The sequence below is a fragment of the Macrotis lagotis genome, chromosome 1, assembly GCF_037893015.1.
Source record: "Macrotis lagotis isolate mMagLag1 chromosome 1, bilby.v1.9.chrom.fasta, whole genome shotgun sequence".
Classification (NCBI taxonomy): Eukaryota; Metazoa; Chordata; class Mammalia; order Peramelemorphia; family Peramelidae; genus Macrotis; species Macrotis lagotis.
The window spans coordinates 760,406,542-760,431,575 of NC_133658.1; positions in this window are offsets into that span (position 1 = coordinate 760,406,542).

The window sequence follows — 25,034 nt, forward strand, 5'->3', positions numbered from 1 at the left end:
CCTAGCCACCCCTTCATCCAAACTTTCTAAAAAGCAATCTGGTATTATGTTGAAAGGGCAATAAAAATTTACATACCCTTTGATCTAGCAATAACACTACTGGGTCTATACCCTAAAGACATCATGAAAAAAGGTAAACACATCACTTGTACAAAAATATTCCTAGCACTTTTATTTGTGGTAGCAAAGAATTTGAAATTGAGTGAAGGTCCATCAATTGGGGAATGACTAAGCAAATTAGGGTATATGCATATTATGGAACAATATTGTTCTATTAGAAAACAGGAGGGCTGGGAATTCAGAGAAGCCTGGAAGGATTTATATGAACTGATCCTGAGCAAGATGAGCAGAACCAGGAGAACACTGTGCACCATAACAGCAACATGGGGCTGATGATAAATCTTAATGAGTTTTCTCATTTCATCAGTGCAATAATCAGGGACAATTTTTGAGTATCTGCGATGGAGAATATTATCTGTATCCAAAGAAAAAATTGAGTTGTTTAACCAAAAAACAAAGACTATTACCTTTAATTTAAAGTTATCTTATTAAGTAAATTTGCTATCTCTTATATTTTATTTTTCCTTTAGGATATGATTTTTCTCCTAACACATTCAGTTTTGATCAATGTATAGCCTGGAAACAATGCAAAGACTATCAGACTTCCTTCTGTGTGGGTGGGATGAGGGAAGCAAGATTGGGGGAAAATAGTAAAATTCAATAAAAATAAAAATAATAAAAAAGAAAGAAGAAAGGAAAAAACAAGATTATCAGACTGTCTTCTGTTGGAGGGTGGGGGGAGGGAAGGGAATGTGGGGGAAAAATTGTAAAATTCAAAGCCTTACAAAAAATGATAGCTAGAAGCTACTCTTGTATATAATTAGAAAAGAAATAAAATATTAATAGAAAAGAAAAATCAATGTCATGGTTCTAGTTATGACTCTGTCACTACCACATTTCATGTCCTTCAGCAAGGCACTAACATTCTTTAGACTTCCTTTTCATCATTTATAAAATGGGGAATGAGATGGAATGGATTAGATCAATTTTAATATCCCTTGCATCTTTGTACTCTTGGATCAGCTGTATTTAAAAAAAAACACTATTTGGCTTGACAGCTCATCCTGTACAGAAATCTGCAAATGGATTCTTGAAGGCTAGTAAAAGACACCAAACTTTGGAAGTTTCTTCTATTCTTGAAAAGCTTAGCATATGTTCCCAACTATTGTCTGAGTTTTCCTACTGACCACTGCTCAGTGTATAGTCCTTCTTTGTTCAAGTAAAATCTTGAAAAAGGGAAAATGAAAAGAATTTTTACTCCTATACACCCTTTCCATTTCTACAATGAGGGTAGAATAAAATGCTAAAACACAGAGAGTTTTATGTTATATAAACTTTAACTTGTCTATACTAAAATCTTCCTATTATAATATATTTCTATAGGAAATAATCCATATGAATCTTTAAATTGTTATTACAAACAAAACCTAAAGCCAGAGAGAAATTGTAGTTAAATGCAGAGTAGACTTCCAGTTCATGCAAAATAGAATAATCAGAATAATTTTAACTATGTTTCCAAAAGCAGCAAGGAGCATTATATGATGGGGCATTTGTTCATCTTATTTTGTAGTGTTATTGATAAACATTTGTAAAAAAACTCATTAAAAAGTTAATATAATTTTAGCTTATTTAATAGCATATGTTGCATAGGATGAAAATGAAAAAAAATTCTACAGTGAATATAATATAATTCTCCCAATAAATCAAAGTATACTACATAGAGCCAAGATGGTGATAGGAAGCTAAGAATCTCCTGGAGTTTCCCCAGAATAACTTCAAATGAAGCCTCTAAATAGACCCTAAAGTTTAGAACAGATTCCACAAGAAAACAAAATGAAACAATTTCTCTACTTAGGACATCATGGAGGAATTTCAGAAAAGATATCTCTCATGGGGCAAAAGGAGAGTGTAGCAAGCATACTGGAAAAGGAATGGGGAGCTCAAAGCCAGAGGGCAGCTCAGGTCCTGGCTTAACAGACCAGCAGTGCATCAGTCCAGTAGTGAGAATTTCATTCCTAGATCAGAAAGCAAAGTTTGTGCCAAGGAAAGCTGGAGTAGCAGGTGGAATTGTTGTTGGATTTATTGTTGCCAAATTTAAGTTTGAAAGAATTTTTGAATAGTGAAAATTTACCTACATCCCTGGGATTTTAAAGTATCTCAGGATTTATAAAATAGGCCTTCAAAGAATACAGATTAAAACCTTTTCTCCTGGAGAAGCAAAAAGCACTTTGAGAACTGTTTAGGCAGTGTGTGTGTGTGTGTGTGTGTGTGTGTATGTGTGTGTTAGAGAGAGAGAGAGAGAAAGAGAAAGAGCATGGATAGACATAAGGGTCCAGCTACATGGCATAGGGGAACATGGTTCTCCAACACACCTACATCAGAAGCAAGTGGCCTAAGAAAGAAAGAGGTACATACCCATCCTTGTAAGACAAAGGTAGTGTGAAGAAGAGAGGGGAAAATTGTGGCATTTCTCTTCCAAATGACATAAATTCACATCTGTAATGGGTGGGACAAGGGTGTCACTTGGGGAGTGATCTGACTCAGGTATTCTCCAATAGGCAAGCTAGTACTGGTCCTTCCTGTACCAAGGTGCATGTTCTCTAAATCCAATATATCATTTCTTGTAATGTTATCATAAGCTTGATCCATCAATAGCCAAAAATTAGGTTGACTGGAAAACCGAAAGATTGAAGAAGGGGAACTGAAACTGGAGGAAAGGGAATAAGCCAAGATTGCTCCCATCTTGACAAATTCATATTCAACAATGGAGTTACTTTGAACAACAGAGTTCCCCAGATAGGCACAGACAACACTTTTCCTTCCACAAATTTGTTTCCAATAACAAAAATCTTCTATGTCCATAATTCCCTGCATCAGGATTAGGTTGGACGAATCTAACCTATGAAACAAACTGTAAGCACCGGAGGCACCAGAGTGAAAAGCCAGGTACTGATACTCAGATACTCAGAACAAAAAAACTTTGGACTATAACTCTTGTGCTCCAAGGAGCAGAATTCAGTTATCAAAAAGAGAATGAGCAAAAAAGAGAGAGAGAGAACTAACCAAAGAAAGTTATTATTCTGATAGGGACCATAAAAATGCCATCTCGGAAAGGAAAGCAATGATGAAATTCCTACATGTTGTGTCTTAAAGGCTTTATTAATTGGTCTCAAATCCAAAAAACATCATGTGGAAGATGTCAGAAAGGATCCTAAAAACCAAAGAAAAAAAGGAAGAAGAAAAATGGAGAAAAGAAATGAGAGTCATGCAGGAAAATTATGAAAATAATTAATGAAGAAAACAATAATTTTGAAAGTATAATTTGTCAAATGAAAAATAAAGTAGAACAATTGGAAAATGAATCAAAAAAGTTGAATGAAGAAAATAAAACTCTAAAAACTAGAATTAATACACCAAGATTCCATTTAACATTACCAAAAGGAAGAAAAAATAGAAGAAAATATAAAGTAACTCTTAGGAAAAGATAACTGAACTGGAAAATTTATGCAGGAGTGATAATTTTTTGAATTATTGGTCTACCTAAAAGACACAATCAGAAAAAGAGAATGGACAACGTCTTGCAGGAAAGCATAAGGGAAATCTGTCCTAATATTCTAGACAAAGGAGATAAAATAATCCATAATATAAATCATCCCCAGAAGGTGATCCCAAAATTAAAACTCAAAAGAATATTGTAGTTACATTTCAGAATTCTCAGCTATCAAAGGAAATACTGCAAAAAAAAAGAAAAAAAGAAAAAACCCAACTTATATATCAGGGAGCTATAGTCAGGATTATGCAGGATTTGTCAACTTCAAAATTAACAGATTGGAGGACCTGAAATATATTTTTGCAGAGGGCAAATGAACTTAGACTACAGATGAAAACTATCTACCCTGCAAAGTTCAGCATATTCTTTGGTACAAAAGATGGATTTGCAACAAAAGAGAGGACTTTCAAAATTACTTGATAGAAACACCAGAAGTGAACAGAAAAACTGATGTTCAAATACAAGACTCAAGAGATGTGTAGAAAATTAAATGAAAGAGGGGGATAGTAGTAGACTAAACTTTCTACACTATGTGGAAAATCAATATTTATAACTCTTGAAAATTGTATTTCTCTTAGGACTGTTGAAAGGACCATACTTATACAGAGGGAGTGGATATAAATTAACTGTGATAAGATCAAACCCTTAGCTCTAGAGGTTTAACTTTATATTGGAATAGTTGGAGGAATTGTTCTTGAAAAGAGGATGTGAGTATAAATTGATTATTATATAAGGATGCCTATGGCTTTTGCAAATTGCACTTCTCTCAGGATAGTTGAAAGTAGTATACTGTAATAGAGGGAATGAGTACAAGACAGTTATAAAACAATTAGGACAACAGGATTATGTTGCTATAAGAAGGTAGAACATTAGAGGATAAATAATACCACATGAAGAGGAACAAAGGATCTATTATAATAGAGGGGGGAAAAGGAGTGTATGAACAATGAATAAATCTTATTCTCAACAGTGTTGACTCAGGGAGGGACTAACATATATTCCCAACAGGGTTAGAAATATATCATACCCTACAGTGAAGGAGGGGAGGAAGGGGAAAGAAAAAGGAAGAAGGGAGTGATAAAATGGAGGGGAAGAGTAAAAGTAAAAATATCAAAAGAAAAGGAAAATAGTTTGATAAAAGGTATGGTAAATTTGGGGGTGGGCAGCAGTTAAAATTAAAACACTTGGTGAGGATATTTAAGGGTGAAGGAGAGAGAAAATGGAAACAGGAGAAGGATAGAATCAAGGGAAATAGAGAATTAGTAAACATAAATGTGAATATGAATGCAATGAAGGCTTCCATGAAATAGAAGCAGATAACAGTATGAAATAAAAGCAGAATCCTACAGTATGTTATTTGAAAGGAACACATTTGAAGTAGTGATACACACAGAGTAAAGGTAAAACATTGCAGCAGAATATATTATGCTTCAGTTTAAGAAAACAATTAGGAAGCTGCATCTTCCTAAAAGGCACCATAGACAATAATTAACAAAAATATTAACCTTGTACCCAGCAAGTTTTATGACATCGAAATTCTTAGAGGAGTAGAAGGAGTTAAAAGATTACAGAGAAAGCAAAACTTCATTAGTGGGAAACCTCAAACTCTTTTTCTCTTTCTCAGAATTAAATATATCTAACCATTAAACAAGAATGAAGTTAAAGAGATGAACAGAATTTTAGAAAAATTAGATAAGGGACTTCTGCGTGTAGAGACGATGACAGCATGAATTTAATATGTTTCTGGAACTTTTCCCTACCAAAGATAAATGAAGCCTCAAACTACAGATCCCATCAAGAAAAAGAGAAAATTAAAAGGAATTTTCAATTGTAGACCCTCATGGAGGATATTCAGTGAAGGTTTGTCTCTTGGGGGAAAAGGGAAATAAAATCCAGGAGACTGGAGAATGGGAAAGCCAAGAAGAGCTTTTTAGCCACAGTGTAAGACAAGTCAGGGCAGCATAACAACAGCAGAGGTCCCAGTAGCTAGATAACAAGTCAGCAAAGAGGAACAAAACCCCAAGCAAACCTAGAGAACCTAGAGAACACTGGGGTAAAAAACAGGATTGGATTGGAAACAAATCACTGTTAAATCAGAACCTGGCATAAAGTAGGGAAAAAACCTCTGCAAAGGAAAGGCCTGGACTGCATAGGCAATGACAAACCAGGGATCAGACCCCAGTTCCAGTTAAAAAGAAGTTTGGATCTATACTCCATGTGCCCCAGGAGCAGAACTAAAACAACAAAGATGAGCAAAAAATCTAAAAGAGTGCTCACTATAGAAAAGTACTTTATGTACAAAGATGATATCAGTGTCATGTCTGAAGAAAAAAGAAGTGAAAAATCACTAACAGGGGAAATATCAAAGCAGTCTATAAATTGATCTCAAATATGAAAGTTCATCAAGGAGCTTTAAAAAGAACTTAAAAACCAAAGAAGAGAGGAAAAAGAAAAATGGGGAAAAAAAGAAATAAAATAATTCAGGAAAATTATTTTAAAAATTGACCAAAGAAATCAGCTGTATTAAAAGTAAAAATAACCAACTGGAAAAGGAAATAAGGAAGCTAACTGAATAAAATAAAACCCTAAAAATTAGAATTTAAAAAATAGAAATCAATGAATCTACATGACTACAAGATTCCACCAAACAAAAAAAAAAGGTTGAAAAAAGTAAAGCAAAAATGAAATCACCTGGAAACTAGATCCAGGAGAGACAATCTGCAATCATTGTATTACTAGAAAATCTAGATCAAAAAAAGAATCTGGAAAACATCATGTAGGAAATTATAAAGTAAAACTGTCCAAATCTACTAAAACAAGATTACAATATAACCAGTGAAAGAATCCAAAGAACCTATCCAGAAAGAGACCCCCAGGATAAAAACTCCAAGGGCTGTAATTATCATATTTGAAAACTCTCAAATAAAGGAGAAAACATTGCAAGCAGCAATAAGAAAACAATTTAAATACAAAGGAAACACAATCAGTCTCACACAGAATCTATCAGCCTTAATACTGGATGATCAGAAGACCTGGAATAGTATACTTTGTAGAGTGAAAGATCTGGGATTGCAATCCTGAATATACTACCCTGCAAAATTCAACATGTGCTGTCAGGGAAAAAATATAGGTGTTCAACAAAATAGAAGACGTCCAGAATTTCCTGACACAAATACTAGATCTGATAGAGAATTCAATTACCAAATACATAACTCAAGTGTTGCATTAAAAAGGTAAATGAAAAAGGCAAGAAAAAACAAAATAAAATAAATGTTGGTCAAGACCTTCAAATTCGGGAGGCTAGGTGGCGCAGTAGATAAAGCAGGGGCCCTGGAGTCAGGAGTACCTGGGTTCAAATCCTGTCTCAGACACTTAATAATTACCTAGCCATGTGGCCTTGGGCAAGCCACTTAATCCCATGTGCCTTGCAAAAACCTAAAAACAAACAAACAAACAAAAAAGGACAATCAGATTGTATAAAACTCTAAAAGGGAAGATATAATACTTCTAATTATTTAGAATTTTATTTCTCTTAGGATAATTAATGGGTAGAATATAATTCTAGAGAAAGAACCTAAAGGATACAGCTATAGCTGGGTCTTAACTCTCCATTGAAGAGGTTCAATATGACATCACTTTGAGACAAAAAGCCCTGAAAAAAAGCAGGGGTGTTAAATTTAAATTTGTCTCTTTATCCTTTGACCCACTTTAATTCTACTGTGCTTAGCACCTTGTTTAATGAGGGTCTCAAACACTTCTAGGTCCTGAATTAGTGTCTCTTTAACTTAAAATCATTTGGGAAGTTCTCAGGGGAGACTTCCAGAGCCTCCTAGTACTTGGAGATCTTTAAAATTAGTGCAATTAATTAGATCAGGGTTGGTTTAAACTTGTGCTTTAGTTAACAAGGGGTTAAGTACCCTGGGTGGGGAAGGAGGGAGACAAAGTGTGAGAGAAAATAAGCCTTGCATCACTTAACAAGGGGTTAAGTACACTGATTCTGGGTGGGGGAGGGAAAGGGAGAGGGGAGGGGAAAAAATGTGACAGAGGTCTAGGGGAAGGGACACAAATAGTCCAAAATATGATATAGCTTTGGAAGATACTATGGCTCTTGAGGAGGATTATATGTATTTGAAAGATATTTGAAAAGGGAGTAAGGTAAAATATGATTATAATATTAATAATAATTTGATGCAATTTGAATCAGTGTTGCTTATCAAGCAATCAATCAAACAATCTGTGATGGTACCTTGTTAACAATATGAGTTTATCAAGAAAACAAATAATCAAATTGGGATTGATGATAATTAATTAATAGTATTAAGAGATAAATGAGACAGGGAAGAGGCACAAAGATTTATAATTTTAGAGGGAAAAGGGAGAATGTGAATTGCTGAGTAAATTGTACAACATACATTCCCACTTGAGTTTAAAAATCTAACAATTTACAGGGAAAGAGGAGGGGAATGTAAAAGGGAAAGAAATGGGGAAAAAAGGAACTGATAAAAAGGAAGGTGAAAGTATAAGTGAACATAAATTGAAAGCTAAATATTTAAAAGTCATAGGGGAAAGATAGTAAAATTTTGGTGAGGAGGAATAAGAGAAAAGAAAAGAGAAAAACTTAAATGGAGAAAGATAGCTTGAAGGGAAATATAGAATTACCAATCTTATAATCCAATATAATGGAAATGGATAGCAGAATGAATTTTAAAACAGAAACCTTTGATATGTTGTTTACAAGAAACACATTTGAAGCAGAGAGATACAGGCAGGGTAAATGCAAAAGGTTAGTGCAAAATATATTATGCCTCAATTGAAGTAAAAATAAATCAGATGTAGTGATCCTAATCTCAGATAAAGTAAAAGCAAAAATCAATATCATTAAAAAGGTTAAGCAAAGAAATCAAATCTTCTTAGAAAGCACCCCTGAGACAGCTAGGTGGGGCAATGGATAGAGCACAAGCCCTGGAGTCAGGAGTATCTGAGTCCAGCCTCAGACACTTAATAATTACCTAGCTTTGTGGCCTTGGGCAAGCCACCTAATTCTATTGCCTTGCAAAAACCTAAAAAAGCACCACTGATAATGAAACTATATATCATTGCTAAACATGTATGCATCTAGTGTTATAGCATCCAATTTTCAAGAGGAAAAGCTGAGTGAATTACAAGGAGATATAGACAGCAAAACATTAATAGTGAGAGACCTCAATCTCCCTTTCTCAGAACTAAATAAATCTAACAATAAAATTAAAAAAGAAGAAAGATAAGAAATTGAATAAAATCTTAGAAAATTTAGACAATATAGACCTGTGGAGAAAACTTATTGGGATGGAAAAGAATATACCTTTTTTTTTCAGCAGTATGTGGCACCTATCCCAAAACTGACCAAGAACCAGGGCACAGAAACTTTAGAATCAAATGCAGAAAGGCAGAAATAATAAATATACACTTCTCAGACCATGATGCAAAAAAAATTACATATAATAAAGGGTCATGTAAAGATAAACCAAGAACTAATTGGAAATTAAATAACTTTGTCTTAAATAATGGGTAGATCAAACAGTAAATAATAGAAATAATCAATAACTATATCTCAGAAAATTATAATAATGGGATATCATATCAAAATTTATGGGAAGCAGCCAAGGCAATTTAGAGGGGAAACTTTATATCCCTAAATTCTTATATAAATAAAGCAAAGAAAGAGGATATAAATTGGATATGCAACAAAGAAAGCTAGAAAAAGAACAAATTAAAGTCCCCCACTTAAATACCAAATTAGGAATTCTGTAAATCAAGGGAGAGATTAATAAAATTGGAGAAAAGGAAACCATTGATCTCATAAATATTACTAAGAATTGGCTTTATGAAAAACCAATAAAATAGACAAAGTTTTGGTTAATCTTATTTTAAAAAAAGAAGATTACTAAATTACCAGCATCAAAAAATGAAAGGGGTGAATTTACCACCAATGAGGAGGAATGTAAAGATGTCATTCGGAACCACTTTGCTAAGCTGTATGCCAATAAATTGGATAACCTGAGTGAAATGGACGAATATTTACAAAAATATAAATTGCCCAGATTAACAAAAGAGAGAATACATTACTTACATAACATCCTATCAGGAAAAGAAAATTGAAGAAACTCCTTAATAAAATAAACACCTTAATAAAAGTCTCCTAGTCCATATTAATTTACAAGTGAATTCTACCAAACATTTAAGGAACAATTAATTCCTATTCTACATAAACTATTTAAAAATAGGAGAGGAAAGAGTTCTATCAAACTCCTTTTATTCCACCAGCATGGTGCTGATACCAAAATGAAGAAAATCAAATACACAGAAAGAAAATTATAGACCAATCTCCCTAATGACTAATGATCCAAAAATTTTAAATAAAATTTTAGCAATGAGACTACAGCAAATTATTACCAGGATAATACATCATGATCACATAGAATTTATTCTAGGGAGGCAGGGATGGTTCAATATTAGGAAAACAATCTATATAATTAAACATAACAACAAAATCAACAGAGATCATATGATTATCTCAATAGATGCTGAAAAAGTCTGATAAAATACAACATTCATTCCTATTCAAAAACACTAGAAAGTTTAGAAATAAATGGAGTTTTCCTTAAAATAAGAGATAGTATATATCTACAACCATCAGTAAATGTCATATATAATGGGAATAAATTGGAGCATTTCCAATGAGATCGGGGTGAAATAAGGATGCCTATTATCACTATTAGTATTCAATATATTATTAGAAATGCTAGCTGTAGCAATAAGAGATGAAAAAAATTAAGGAATCAGAATTGACAATAAGGAAACAAAACTTTAACTCTATGTATGTGATAGAATGGTATACTTAGAGAACCTGAGAAAATCATATAAAAATTCTTTGAAACAAGAACAAATTCATCAAAGTAGCAGGATATAAGATAAACCCACATAAATTATCAGCATTTCTTTATATGAACAGTAAAGACCAAGAACAAGAGATAGAAAGAGAAATTCCATTTAAAATAACTATAGACAACATTAAAAACTTGGGAATCTACCTCCCAAGAGAAAAACAGATACTGTATACGCACAATTATAAAGCACATCACATCAAATAAAGTCGTATCTAAAGAATTGTAAAAATGCCAAATGCTCATTATTGGGTCAAACTAATATAATAAAATGAGAATTCTATTCAAATTAAATTACTTATTTAGTGTCATACCAATCAAACTTCGAAATAACTACTTTACAGAACTAGAAAAAAATAGTAACAGAATTCATCTGGACCAACAAAAGGACAAGAATAACAAGGGAACTGATGAAAAATATGTAAAAGAAGATTGCTTATCTATAGCACATCTAAAATTATGCTATAATGTGGCGGTCATCAAAACTGCCTGGTAATGGTTAGGAAATAGAATAACAGATCAGTGGATTAGGATAGGTTCAAAAGAAGTCCCAGTAATTGCCTACAGCAATCTACTACTTGACAAACTCAAAGACATTAGCTTCTGGGATAAGAACTCAATATTTGACAAAATTTGGGGGGGGGGACTGGAAAATAGTATAACAAAAACTAGGCATAGATTCACATCTCACATCCTATACCAAAATGAGGTCAAAATGGGTTACAGATTTATACCTAAAGAGTGATACTATGGATGAATTAATAGACCAAGAAATACTCTGTCAGATCTATGGGAAGGGGATAAGTTTGTGACCAGTCTAGAATTATAGTACATTATAAACTACAAAATAAATGATTTTGACTATATTGAATTAATACTTTTTTTCACTGTTAATATCAATGCTGCCAAAATGAGAAGGAAAGCAGAATACTGGGAAATAATCTTCACAAATGGGAGTTCTGATAAAGGTCTTATTTCTAAAATATATAGAGAATTGCATCACATTTATAAGGTCACAAGTCATTAGTCATTTGATAAATGGTCAAATGATATGAATAGACAGTTTTTAAATGAAAAAATATTAAAGTTATATATAATCATATGATAAAATGCTCCAAATCATTATCAATTAGGAAAATGCAAGTTAAAATAACAATGAGATATCACCCCACACCTATTAGATTGGCCTACATGAGAAAAAGGGAAAGTGATTAATGTTGGAGAGGTTGTGGGAAGATTGGGACATTGATGCATTGCTGGTAGAATTGTGAACATATCCAACCTTTCCAGAGAGCAATATGGAACTATGCCCAAAGAGCAATAAAACTATTCATTCTCTTTGACCCAACAATTCCAATTCTAGGCCTATAATCAGAGGAAATCATAAAAAATGGGAAGAGTCCCACATGTTCCAAAATATTCATAGCAATGTTTTTTGTGGTGGCAGAAATTGTAAATTGAGGGAATGACCAGTAATTGGGAAATGGCTAAAGAAATTATAGTACATGAATACTATAGAATACTATGATTTAATAAGACTATAAATGGTCAGAGTTCATAGAAGTATGGAATGAGCTACAGGATCTGATGTGAGGGAATTGAGTAGATCCAAGAGAAATATGTGCATATCAACAACAACACTTGACAGAAGCAGCTCCTATCAGTAGTTCAGAGAGCTAGGATAACTGTATTAGACTGGCTATAGACTATGTTATCCCCATCCAGAGGAACACAAAACAAAACCAAACACACACACACACACACACACACACACACACAAACACACACACACACACACACACACACACACACGCAAAACCTTTCAGAATCTGATGAATACTATCAAATTATTTCTTTTGTATCTCTTTCTGTTAATCTTAATTACTCAAACAGGAAAAAACCTAATGTGTAAACATGTTTGTCAAAATATTTTTGTTCAATGCTAACCTGACTTTTCACCACTGAGGGAAAGGGAGTGGGTAGGAAATTTTGTAACTTAAAAATTTGCATGTGCATATGGATGAAAATAAAAAAAAGAAAAATTAGATATCATAGACCTCTGAAGAAACTTGAATGGGAAAGAAAAGAATATACTTTTTTTCTCTGAAATACATGCAGCACATTCAGTACATGCAATACATGGCACAAAAATTGACCTTGTATCAGTGCATAAAAACCTCACAGTTAAATGTAGCATAACTGAACAGGATATGCCTGTGAAACTTGCTATAGAAAATGCTATCTACATTCAAAGGGAAAATAACTTTGAAGACTGGGTAAAATATAATAAGTTCACTTTTAAAAATTTTCCTCTTTTCTTTCTTTGTTATGATTTTCCCCCTTAGTTCTAATTCCTCTTTCATAACACAACTAATACAGAAATATATTGAACTCAATTGTACATATATAGCCTCCATAAGATTGTTTGCTGCCTTGGGGAGGAAAGAGGGAAAAGAGGGTGTGAGAAAAATGTGGAACTCAAAAACTTGCAAAGGGACAAATGTAGAAGATTACCTTTGCATGAAACTGGAAAAATAAATAAATAAAAATTATATATGGGAAAATTAAGTCAGAAATGTAAACTGAAAAAGCCCTGTGGTTTACAGATTAAAAAGAAGGTTCATTATAAAACAATTTGTATTTGAACAAAAGGAACAAAAAACTGTTAGTGAGAACCAGATAAATATTATTAAATGTATATACTGATTTTATTTTAGCATACAAGAAAAGACTCTTGATTTGTAAATCATTCCTCTATTCATTATGTTTGTACTATGAACCTTGAAAATCTTAAAGAAAAATTGAATATAAATTTTGAATAAAAGAAATTAATATAGACATTCTATGATTAAAACAATCTCATGTATTTGTAATGTTTTATTTTTCCAATATCTTGTAAAATTATTTTGAGTTCCATATTCTATCTCTTCCTCCATGACTGCATGAGGTAACAAGCAGCACAATATTGGTTATACACGAGTAATCATGCAAAATGTATTTCCTTGTCAGTAACAGATTATCATCATACAAGCTTGCTCTTACTATGCAAAATATTCTTCAGGTTACTTCTCCATGTAAGTATTTTCCAGATTTTTCTGAAATTACTCCACTTCCCAATATTATGCCATTTCACTCTTATACCACAACTTGTTTAGTCATGCTCCAAATGATGGACATCCTCTCAACTTTTGCTACCACCCAAAGTTCTGCTAAAAATGTTTTTTTGTACAAATGGATCCTTTTAATTTTGTTTTATTCTCTTGAGTATATGGGGTGTCTCCCACATATTAGTATTCTTGAGTGTGCATAGTTTAATGACCCTTTAGGCACAGGTCCAAATTGCTCTTCAGAACTCCACTAAGAGTGTTTTAGTGTCTCAATTTTCTCATACCATCTCCAACAATTTTTATTATTTATTTCTCAAATTTATTTTATTTTCATTTCATTTAGAACATTTTAAAATTATGATAGTTTTGAATACTTTTCTCAAATACTGACTTCATATCCTTTTCATCGGGAACACGTGAAAGTCCTCTATTTAATTGAAATCCTTTTTCCTCCCAGAAAGATTATACTCAGTTTTGCTAAGTATGCAATTCTTGGTAATAATTTTAATTTCTGGGGTGGCTAGGTGGTGCAGTGGATAGAGTACCAGAATTGGAGTCAGGAGTACCTGGGTACAAATCTGACCTCAGACACTTAATAATTACCTAGCCCTGTGGCCTTGGGCAAGCCACTTAACCACATTTCCTTGAAAAATCTAAAAAAAAAATAATTTAGATTTCTTTGCTTTCTTCAACCATCATCTTCTAAGCCCTCTGATCCTTCACATGGAAGCTGCTAAAGTTTGAGTACTGCTACTCCTAGTAGTCCTTTAGAATCAAAGAGAACTAAAACAACCAACAAATGATTGAAGGAATGATTTGCATAAATTATGTTTATTATACTGAGGATTATGCTGTTCAAGGGATCCTTCTCACTTACCTTTACTAGAATTATTCTATCCCAGAGACTTATTTATAGGAAACTGGACTACTGCAGATAGCCTGGCTACTATGGGTATGTCTTGGCCTTAAACTGCTTTAGACTTCTCCCATAATAGTGAGACACTCCAGTACTTTAGCAGTGTCAGGCCCTAACTTTTCTTGATGAACTAATCATCAGTTTGACTTTTCCTCACAGACCTTCCTTGGTTTCTCTAGGAACCATGGTGCATAACCAATACGGGGCAATAGTCACCTGGTAGCAGAAAATGATATCCTCATGCATCCCAACCTGTCACTCAATGAACCAATCATTTTTATGTCTTTTCCTCTCAAACCTTACATTTTTACTTGTGAATTATTGACAATAGTTTTAACACTAGGACAATGGCAGTTTGCCATTCATTGGATCATACTATTCTGTTATTAGCACACTCCCTAGAATTCCATCTCATCTGACACCACTGGAATGGTGTTACTTTCCAAGGCATGCATCTTCTCCTGGCTGAATTCATTCCAGCGTGCTCCAACTCTTCACAATGAAAAGGGAACTCTCAGGAGTCAAGATGGTGTACAGAAACCAAGAACTCTTTAAAGCCCTTCCAGATTCCCCTCAGAAACAACAATAATCAAGCTTTTAAATGGGTTTTGAAGTGATAGAACCCAGAAAAGAACAGAGTGGAGAATTTTTCATCAAGGTGTGTCTTGGGTAGGAGTGTACTCAGAGTAAAAAACTGAAACCCAGCACATAAGTGGGATAGGGAAGCAACCAGCCAGAGCTATTCAGTAGAAATCTGGAACAAAAATCCTGAGATTCCTGGATCAACAGGTTAATAACATAGCATGACAAATGGGGGGCTCCAACTCAGAAACACTAGAACCTCTGCTCAGCCAGCATTACTGTGCTGGTTGCTCCAGCCTGGTGAACGAGCTCCTGGAATTCTTAATGCAAATGGTCCATGCCAGCAAGCAAACCGTTGATATTCTCAACATAGATGCCACAGTCCAATGAGCAAATAACTGGTATTTTCAATGTGAATGTCTCAGCCCAGTGAACAAGTCACTGGCATTCTAAGCCCAGTGAGCTAATATCTTGGGTCTCAACTAGGAAATTCTGTTAGCAGATGCCTCCCTCAACAGAAGAAATTTGGGTTAGCATCCAGTAATAAAATTGAAAAGAAAAAAAAGAAAAAAGAAAAAAAACAAAACGAAAAAAGAAAATAAGTAAAAAAAATCAGGAAAAACCCCTCAGACTATAGAGAATTACTTTATAGATAAGGATGAGCAAAAGACTATCTCAGAAGAGGATAGCAGAAAAAGCAGTATATATGGAATTTTAGAAGGGAATATGAAGTAGTCTCCAACCCACAAAGACTTCCACAAAGACTACTTAAAAAGTATTTTTAAAATTAAATAGGAAAAATGGGGAAAGAAATGCAAGAGGAATTCAATATCTTGTAAAAGGAAGCACAAAAATTAACTGCAGAAAATGAAACTTTAGAAATACAATCAAGGGGCAGCTAGGTGGTGCAGTGGAGCACTGGCCCTGGAGGCAGGAGGACCTGTGTTCACATTTAGCCTCAAACATTTAATTATTACCTTACTGTGTGACCTTGGGAAAGTCATTTACCTTGCAAAAAAGCCACTGCCTTGCAAAAAAAAAATACAATTGGGCAACTGAAAAAAGAAACAAATGGGAAAAGTTGTGTTTTTTAGAATAGAATTGAGCAAATGAAAAGGAGATGCAAAACCTCACTGAAGAAAATAATTCCTTGAAACATAGACTACAGTAAGTGAAAGTTGATGATATTATGAGATATCAAAAATCAATCAAACAAAATAAAAAAATGAGCAAAATAAAAGTCAATGTAAAGTATCTGATTGGATAAACAACTGTCCTGGGATATAGATAATTTAAGAATTATTGGACTATCTGTATGCCATATCAAAAAAAGAACGAGGACAGTATCTTTCAAGAGATCATTAAGGAAAACTGCCCTGATATCTAGAAGCAGAGGGTACAAAGTCAGTGAAAGAAACCATTTATCACCTCCTTAAAGGAATCAATTTGATTTTTGACAGGATGATTTAAAGAAAAAATAAGTAATTAAAAAAAAGAGAGTACTGGGGCATAAGGAAAGGGGAGGCAGAATGGGGTAAATTGCATCACATGAAGTGATGCAAAAGACCTATTATAATAGAGGGAAAGAAGCAATGATGTAAGAATTGCTTGAAGGTTAAAATTTTATCTTATCTTTCAAGTATTCAGAAGGAAAATGGGGAGGAAAGGACAGATTGATACAAGGGAGGGAAAAAAGGGGGGAATAAAAAAGGAAAGGAGAAAGGGGGGGAAATGGAGGGACTGAAATGAAGGGACCAGATTAAGGGAGGTGGCATTCAGAAGAAAAACACTGGTGAGGATGGATGGGGTCAAAGGCAAAAGAATAGTACAAAGAGAGGGGAAAAAGAACAGAAGACAATAAAGAGGTAGTAATTATAACTGCGAATGTGAATATGATGAATTCTCCCCATATAATGGAAGCAGAGACCAGAGTGAATAAAAAAATCAAAATCCTATAACATGTTGTTTATGAGAAACATAATTGATTCAAAAAGTTATACACAGAATAAAGGTAAAAGTTTGGAGCAGAATATATTATACTTTAGCTGTACTGAAAGGCAAGTCTAGGAAACAAATGAAAAGTAGATCTCATTAAAAAGGATTAGGAAGGGAACTACATTTTCCTAAAAGACAATGTAACAATTTCAATACAAAACATATATGCACCAAATATTATAGCTTTCATTTTCTTAGAGGAGAAACTTGAGTTACAGAAAGACATAGACAGTAAAACTATATCTCCTACTTTCAGAATTAAATAAATCTAACCAAAAAATAAACAAGAAAAAATTTAACAAGGTGAATAGAATATTGGAAAATTTAGATATGAGACTTCTGGGGGAAATTGAATGGGAATAGGAAGAAATATAACATTTCTCTATAATACATATCACTTCCACAAAATTTGACCACATATTAGGGTATAAAAATCTCACAATCAAATGCAGAAAGACAGAAATAATAAGTGCACCCTTTTCAGGTCATGATACAATAAAAATTTCATGTAATAAATGACCATAGAAAGATAAATTAAAAAGTAATTGGAAACTAAAATAGCCTAATTTGAAAGAATGAGTGGATGAAACAACAAACCATAGAGATAATCAACAATTTCTTCCCAGACGTTGACAACAATGAGAAATCATACCAAAACTTGCAGCAAGTAGGTGAAGAACTTTTTAGGGAAATTTTATATCTCCAAATGCTTGTTTGAATAAAATAGAGGAAGAGAAAAATAAATGAATTGGTCATGCAATGAAAAAAAGCTAGAAAAAAGAAAAAAAATTAAACATATCCAATTAAATACCAAATTAGATATTCTAAAGAACAAAAGTTAAAATTTAAATTAAGAAAACTATTTAATTACTAAATAAAACTGGATTGTTTTATGGCAAAACCAATAGATATATTAACTTAAAAAAGAAGAAAACCAATTATCAATATCTAAATTGAAATGGTTTAAATCACCACCATTGAGGAGTAAATTAAATTATTAATTCAGAAATATTTTGTCCAACTGTATTTCAAAAATCTGACAATGTAAGTGAAATGGATGAATATGTACCACAATTTAAACTTCCCAGATTAAAGAAGAAATAGAATACTTAAAAAAAATGCATTTCCAAAAGAGACTTTGAACTAGCTTTCAGTAAACCCCCTAAGAAAAAATGTCCAAGGCCAGACTGATTTATAGGTGAATTCTACAAACATTCAAAGAGTAATTAATTGCAATTCTTTTTAAACTATTTGAAAAAATAGATGAAGACAGAGTTTTGCTAAATTCCTTCTATGACACCAATATGGAGTTGAAACCAAAACCAGGAAGAGTCAAACAGAAAGAAGATTATAGACCAATTTCCACAATGAATATTGATTCAAAAATTTTAAATAGCATATTAGCAAAGAGATTGTAGCAGGTTACCATTAGGATACCCATATACTATGATTAGGTAGGTTTAATACTAGGAAAGGAAACTTGATTCAATATTAGGAAAACTGTCAGCATAATTAACCATATCAATAACAGAACTAACAGAAATCTTATGATTATTTCAATACGTGCTGAAAAAGCTTTTGACCAACTACAACATCCATTCCTATTAGAAGCAATAGAGAGAACAATGGAATAAATTGAGCTTTTCTTAAAATGATAAGCAGTATCTGTTTAAAACCATCAGCAAGCACTTTATATAATGAGATAAGAAGTCCTCCCATTAAGATCGGGGGTGAAACAAGGATGCCGATTATCACCATTAATATTCAATATTGTGTTAGAAATGTTAACTTTAGCAATAACAGGAGAAAAATAAATTGAAGGAATTAGAATTGGCAATGAAGAAACAAAACTCTCACTCTTTGCAGATATGATTATATACTTAGAGAACCCTAAAAAATCATCTAAAAACTACTTATAACATCAACTTTAGCCAAGTTACAGGATATAAAAACGTATCCACATAAATCATCAGAATTTCAATATATTACCAATAAAGCATAGCTGCAAGAAATAGAGAAATTCCATTAAAAGTAACTAGAAAATGAAAAATATTTAGGAGTCTACCTGCCAAGACAAACTCAATAATTATATGAAAGCAATTACAAAACACTTTTTACACAAAGAAAATCAGATACAAATGTTTGAACAATGTCAATTGCTCATGTGAAGGATTAAATAATATAATGAAAATAACAAATCAACCATAATTTAATTACTTATTCTATTTCATACCAACCAAAATATCCAAACTTTCTTTATTGAGCTTGAAAAAAATAGGAACTAAATTCATATAGAGGAACAAAAAGGTCAAGAATATCAAAGGAATCAATGAAAAAAAATCAATATCATGTGGGCTAGCTGTATCAGAACCAAAATTATATTACAAAGCAATATTTATTTCAACTATTTGGTACCGGTAAAAAAACAGAGTGGTGAAGCAGTGGAATAGTTTATGTACAAAAGAGGGTATTAAATTACTATAATTAATCTACTATTTGATAAATGCAAAGACTCCAACTTTTGGAATAAGAAGTTATTCTTTAACAAAATTTTCTCAGAAAACTGGAAAATAGTATGGCAGAAACTAAGCTAAAATAAGCATCTCACATTTTATACCAAGAAAAGTTACAAATGGGTACAGGATTTAGTCATAAAAAGTGATGCCATATGCTAGTTAGGAGGACAAGGAATATTTTATCTGTCAGTTCTTTGGAAAGGGGGAAATTTATCACGCACAAAGAGATAGGGAACATTTATAAAATGCAAATGGATAATTTTGCATCCAGTTAAAAAATTTTACACAAATAATGCTAATGCAACCAAGATTAAAATGAATGCTGTGTGTTGGGAAACAATTTTACAGTTAGAGTTTCTGATAAAAGAACTCATTTCTAACATATATATATATATATATATATATATATATATATATATATATATATATAATTGCATCATTTATATAAAAATACAAGTCATTCCCCAATTGATAAATTATCAAAGAATATAAAAAAGGGAGTTCTCAGATATAGAAATCAATGATATCTCTTATCATAAGAAAAAATGCTCTAAATCATTAGAAATAAAAAAATGGAAATTTAAACAATTCTGAAGTCACCACTTGATTGGCCAATAAGACAAAAAAGGAAAATAATCATTTTTGGAGGGGATGTGGGAAAACTGGGAGACAAATGCATAGTTGCTGGAGTTATGACCTGATCCAAACTTTCTGGCAAGCATTTTGGAAAACTGTGCATGCCCTTTGATTCAGCAAGGAAATAACCTACATGTACAAAAATATTTATTGCAATTTTTTGCAGTGACAAAGAGCTGGAATTTGAGGGGACACTCATCAATTGGGGAATGATTGAACAAATTATGGTAAGTGTATATGCTGGTAAAATATTTTTTCTGTAATTAATCATGAGTGAGAAGACTTACAAAAAACCATGAAAGACTTGCATGAATTGATTCCAACTGAGCAAAATCAGATGATCATTGAACATATTAGCAGCAACACTGTGTAATGGGTAGCTTGCTTATCTCAAAAGGACAATAATCAAAGAAAATTCTAACGGACTTGTCATTGAAAATACCATTCACATCCAAAGAAGGAATTGCAGAATCCAAATGCAGATCAAAGCTTACAACTTTCAATTTTTAATTTTTTTATGTTTTATGAATTTTTCCTTATCATAGTTTTTTCTTTTTGTTCTGATTCTTCTTTTACACCATGAGTAACATGGAATTATGTTTATCATAGTTGCATATATATAACATATTGCTCTCAGTCCAGAGGAAAGGGGAGAGAAAGAAAAAAATCAAACTCCAAACCTTATGAAAAATGATTATTGAAAACTATTTTATATAATTGGAAAAATAAAGAAATTTAAAAGAAAAAGGCAATAAAGAAGAAAAATGAATATTCCCCGTTGCTCTTGCTGGCTTCTTTGGAATACATCACAATATTGAATTGGATGCCTCCTAGAGCCTCCCATATACCTCCACCACTCTGATTACAGGGATCTGAACCTGACTCCTTTCCTTTGACTAAGAGTAACAGAGGTCACCCTCTCTCTCTTCATAATAGCACGCTCTTGTCTCTTAGGATTGACTGACCCATATTCAACTGCTATTCACATGGAACCCTTCTTTACTTTGGCCTTCTAAGTTCTCTATTTGTGTGATCCTAACTGTTACTTTACAATATTTGATTTTTTTTCTTTTTTACTGCATGCAGTATTTTCTCTTTGACCTGAGATTTCTGCAATTTATTGTAATGTTCCTAGGAGTTTTTGTTTTGGAATTTCTTTCAGGACATTATTGGTTGACTCTTTGAATATTATTTTATCCTAGGGTTCTAGGATTCCAGGGAAGTTTTTCTTGATTATATCTGGAAATATGAAATTTAAATTCTTTTTTTAACAAATCATAGCTTTCAGTTAGTTTGGTCATTCTTAAATATACTTAACGGGTTACTTGCTTTTATTCCACTGAGATAGATTGTATTTTATTATTTTTTTTAGTATTTTGATTTTTATTGTTCTAGATGTCTCATGTAGTCAGAAGTTCCACTTTCTCAGTTCTAATTTTTAAGAAATTATTTTCTTCAGTAAGATATTGTATTGCATTTCCTCTATTTTTCATCCCATTTTGGTCCACTTATATTATTTAAGGAGTTAGTTTCTGCAGGGAATTATTTTTAAAAAATTACTACTATGTGTATTTGCCAAGTTGTTGACTCTTTTTTTATTACGCTCTTTTAACATTCTCATTTCCCAATTTTTCTTCACCACTTTTATATGATATTTAATTTTATTAACTTTTCGAGGAGTTCTTTTTGTACCTCATACCAATTCATATTTTTTGTGGCTTTATATGTAGTTGTTTTGACATTTTTTCTGTACTTATATTTTAATCTTCTCTTTGGTCACCATAATAATTTTCTATGTACCATTGGGGTTTTTGTTTGTCTGTTTGTTCATTTTCCAGACTATTTAATACTTCTTAATTTCATGTTAAAGTTGAACTCTGTTCCTGATGTAATGAAAGTATTCTCACAAATTATTGTGCAAATAGTGTAAGGCTTCACCAATGACATATGTCCATGTCAGGTCCTTAGTCTGCTGCACCAGGGAACTAAAAGGCATGTCTGTTAACCTGCTGTTATAGGGCATGGGTCCTCACAATTGACTTACTACACTAGGGGCAATAAGAGTGGCAAGACCACTGATCTACAGTGCCTTTGGCTTGGAGGGTTTAATCAGTCACCTGCTCTGTCAAAACCATGTGTTCTAAAACTGACCTGTATTAGGGTTTGGACCTCACAACACAACATGCTATTGGCTTACCTGGAAGCTACTTGCACTGGATTGTACTACTTTTTAACCCAAGTTAAGACAGACCTTACTGAATGACCTTCTAAGTTGTCTTGAGCTGAAAAATTGTTTCACCCCATCCTATTTTTGGTTCTGCAGCTCTGTGATTCATTTTGGGGTACTGTTTTATAATGTTTGGAGGATGAATTTCGGAGACTTCAGATGAGTTCCTACATTACTTGATCATCTGCACTCTGCTCTCCTCCAAAATGCCCATCCTTAAAGAAATGAATAGTGGACATAGACTTCTGGCCAAGATGGCAAAGAGAAGACAGGCACAGTTCTAAAGGCTCCTGATCTTTCCCCATTTATCATATGAAATAAACCTCTTGACAGAAATCTGACCCACAAAACCCCAAAAAAAAAGCCAAGGGAAAGAACATCTACCTCAGGATTTGTGTACTGCAGCAGCATTGGAGGAATTCAGGTGGGTGAGTTTGGGCTCAGAGGGAAGATCAACCCTGGATCAGACAGATTAGTAGCTGAATTGGAGCCAGGAGTCTGAGGGCCCGAAAGTCAGATCTGCTGGATCAGTGGTGGGGCTAGACATCAGTGGCTTCTGTCAACTATGGAGTAGAGGCACTGGTGTTGGTGTTGTCCCTCTGGAGCTTGCAGACAGAGCTGGGGGGAGAGTTCTAGTGCAGGAGAGCTGTAGGCAACATCCCTGGGCTCCTCTGGTTTGAGGAACTCTGAGTCCACACCTCCATTACAGCTGAGGCCTCTTCAGGGAACAAACAATTGCACACTACTTCTGGCTCAGGCACAGGTGTGTGAGCAGAAGAACCAGTCCAGCTGACAATCTAGAGAGGAATGACTTCAGGCCAGGATAAAGAGCACCATTGGCTGAAGGCAAAAGAATTCAATAGCTCCAACTCCTCACTTCAAGCAAAGGGCGAAGGCCTCAATCAGGTCACAGACATGCCAGAGAAAGCAACCAGCACCTCCTACTGGCCACCCAGAGAAATTGCACTCAATGAGTAAATCATTTAGCAATCTCAAGACTCTGTGAACCAGCCCCTCCCCAACTCAAGGTCTTAGCAAAATGAAGAAGGATCAGCAAAAAAGGTGGATCTTTAGAAAAATTCTTGGAAAGGAAAGACCCTAACTCAGAGAGACTTAGAACCTCTGAGGAGAATACGATCTGGTCTTCAGCACAGAAAGACTTCCTTGAAGAAATAAGGAAGGAGCTTAAAAATCAACTGGAAAATTTGGGAGTGACATATATAATTGTACAAATACAAAATGAGAATAGATCTCTCAGATCATCAATTGGACAATTACAAATTGAGAATAAGTCTTTCAGATCCTCAATTGGGCAAATGCAAAATGAAAATAACTCTCTCAAAACCTCAATCGGTCAAATGAAAAGCTCTTTCAAAAGGAGAATTGACCATTTGGAAAAGGTGTTGCAAAAGGTTAATGAAGAAAACTACTCCCTAAAAGAATGGAGTCTGCAGAAACTAATGATTTCATGAGACAGCACTAGTCAGTTAAACAAAATCAAAAAAATAGAAAAAATAGAAGAAAATGTAAAATACCTCATGAACAAAACCACTGACCTAGAGAATAGGCAGAGGAGGGGCAACCTGAGAATTATTGGACTTCCTGAATACATTGAAGAGAAAAAAAGCCTGGAATTAATATTACAGGATCTAGTGATGGAAAACTGCCCTGATATCATGGAACCAGAGGGCAAAGTAGTTATTGAAAGAATACATCAATCCCCTCCAGAAAAAGACCCTAAAATGAAAACACCAAGGAATGTTGTGGCCAAATTCCAGAACTATCAGATAAAAGAGAAAATCCTGAAATCATCCAGAAAGAAGCAATTTAAATATCAAATATCAAGGAGCCACAGTAAGGATCACACAAGACCTGGCTGCATCAACATTAAGGGATCAAAGGACCTGGAAGGAGATATTTCGAAGAGCAAGGCAGCATGGAATGCAGCCAAGAATCCACTATCCCACAAAACTCAGCCTTCTCTTCCAGTGAAAAAGATGGACATTCAATGAAATGCAAGAATTCCAAAAATTCCTGATGAAAAGACCAGAGCTAAAAAGAAAATGTGGACATCAGGCAGGAGGTTCAAGAGACAAATGAAAAGGTAAAAAGAAAAATAAGGGGAGGTCAAAGGAAAAAACTGCTATCCAATAAGTTGAAACTGGCTATATCCCAGAATGGGGAAAAAGATTTACAGAAATATTGAGAATTTTAACTCTAACAGAGAGAATATACCTAGCCAGAAATGATGGACATTCATGATCTATCCATGAAACTGCTATCTAATGGAATGTAACTGGCTTTCACCCCACTTAGGAGAAAGACACTAATAACTCTCAAGTATTTTAACTCTATTAGAATGTATGTAGCTAGAAGTGATAGATGCTCAGAATTTTCTATGACTCAGATAGAATGATCTAAAAAACACTACTTCCTTAAAAAGAGGGACAGGAAAGAGAGAGGAGAAAGGGAAGGCAAAAGGGAAAAAAGGAAAGGGGAAAGAAATGGGAGGGGGTGATCTA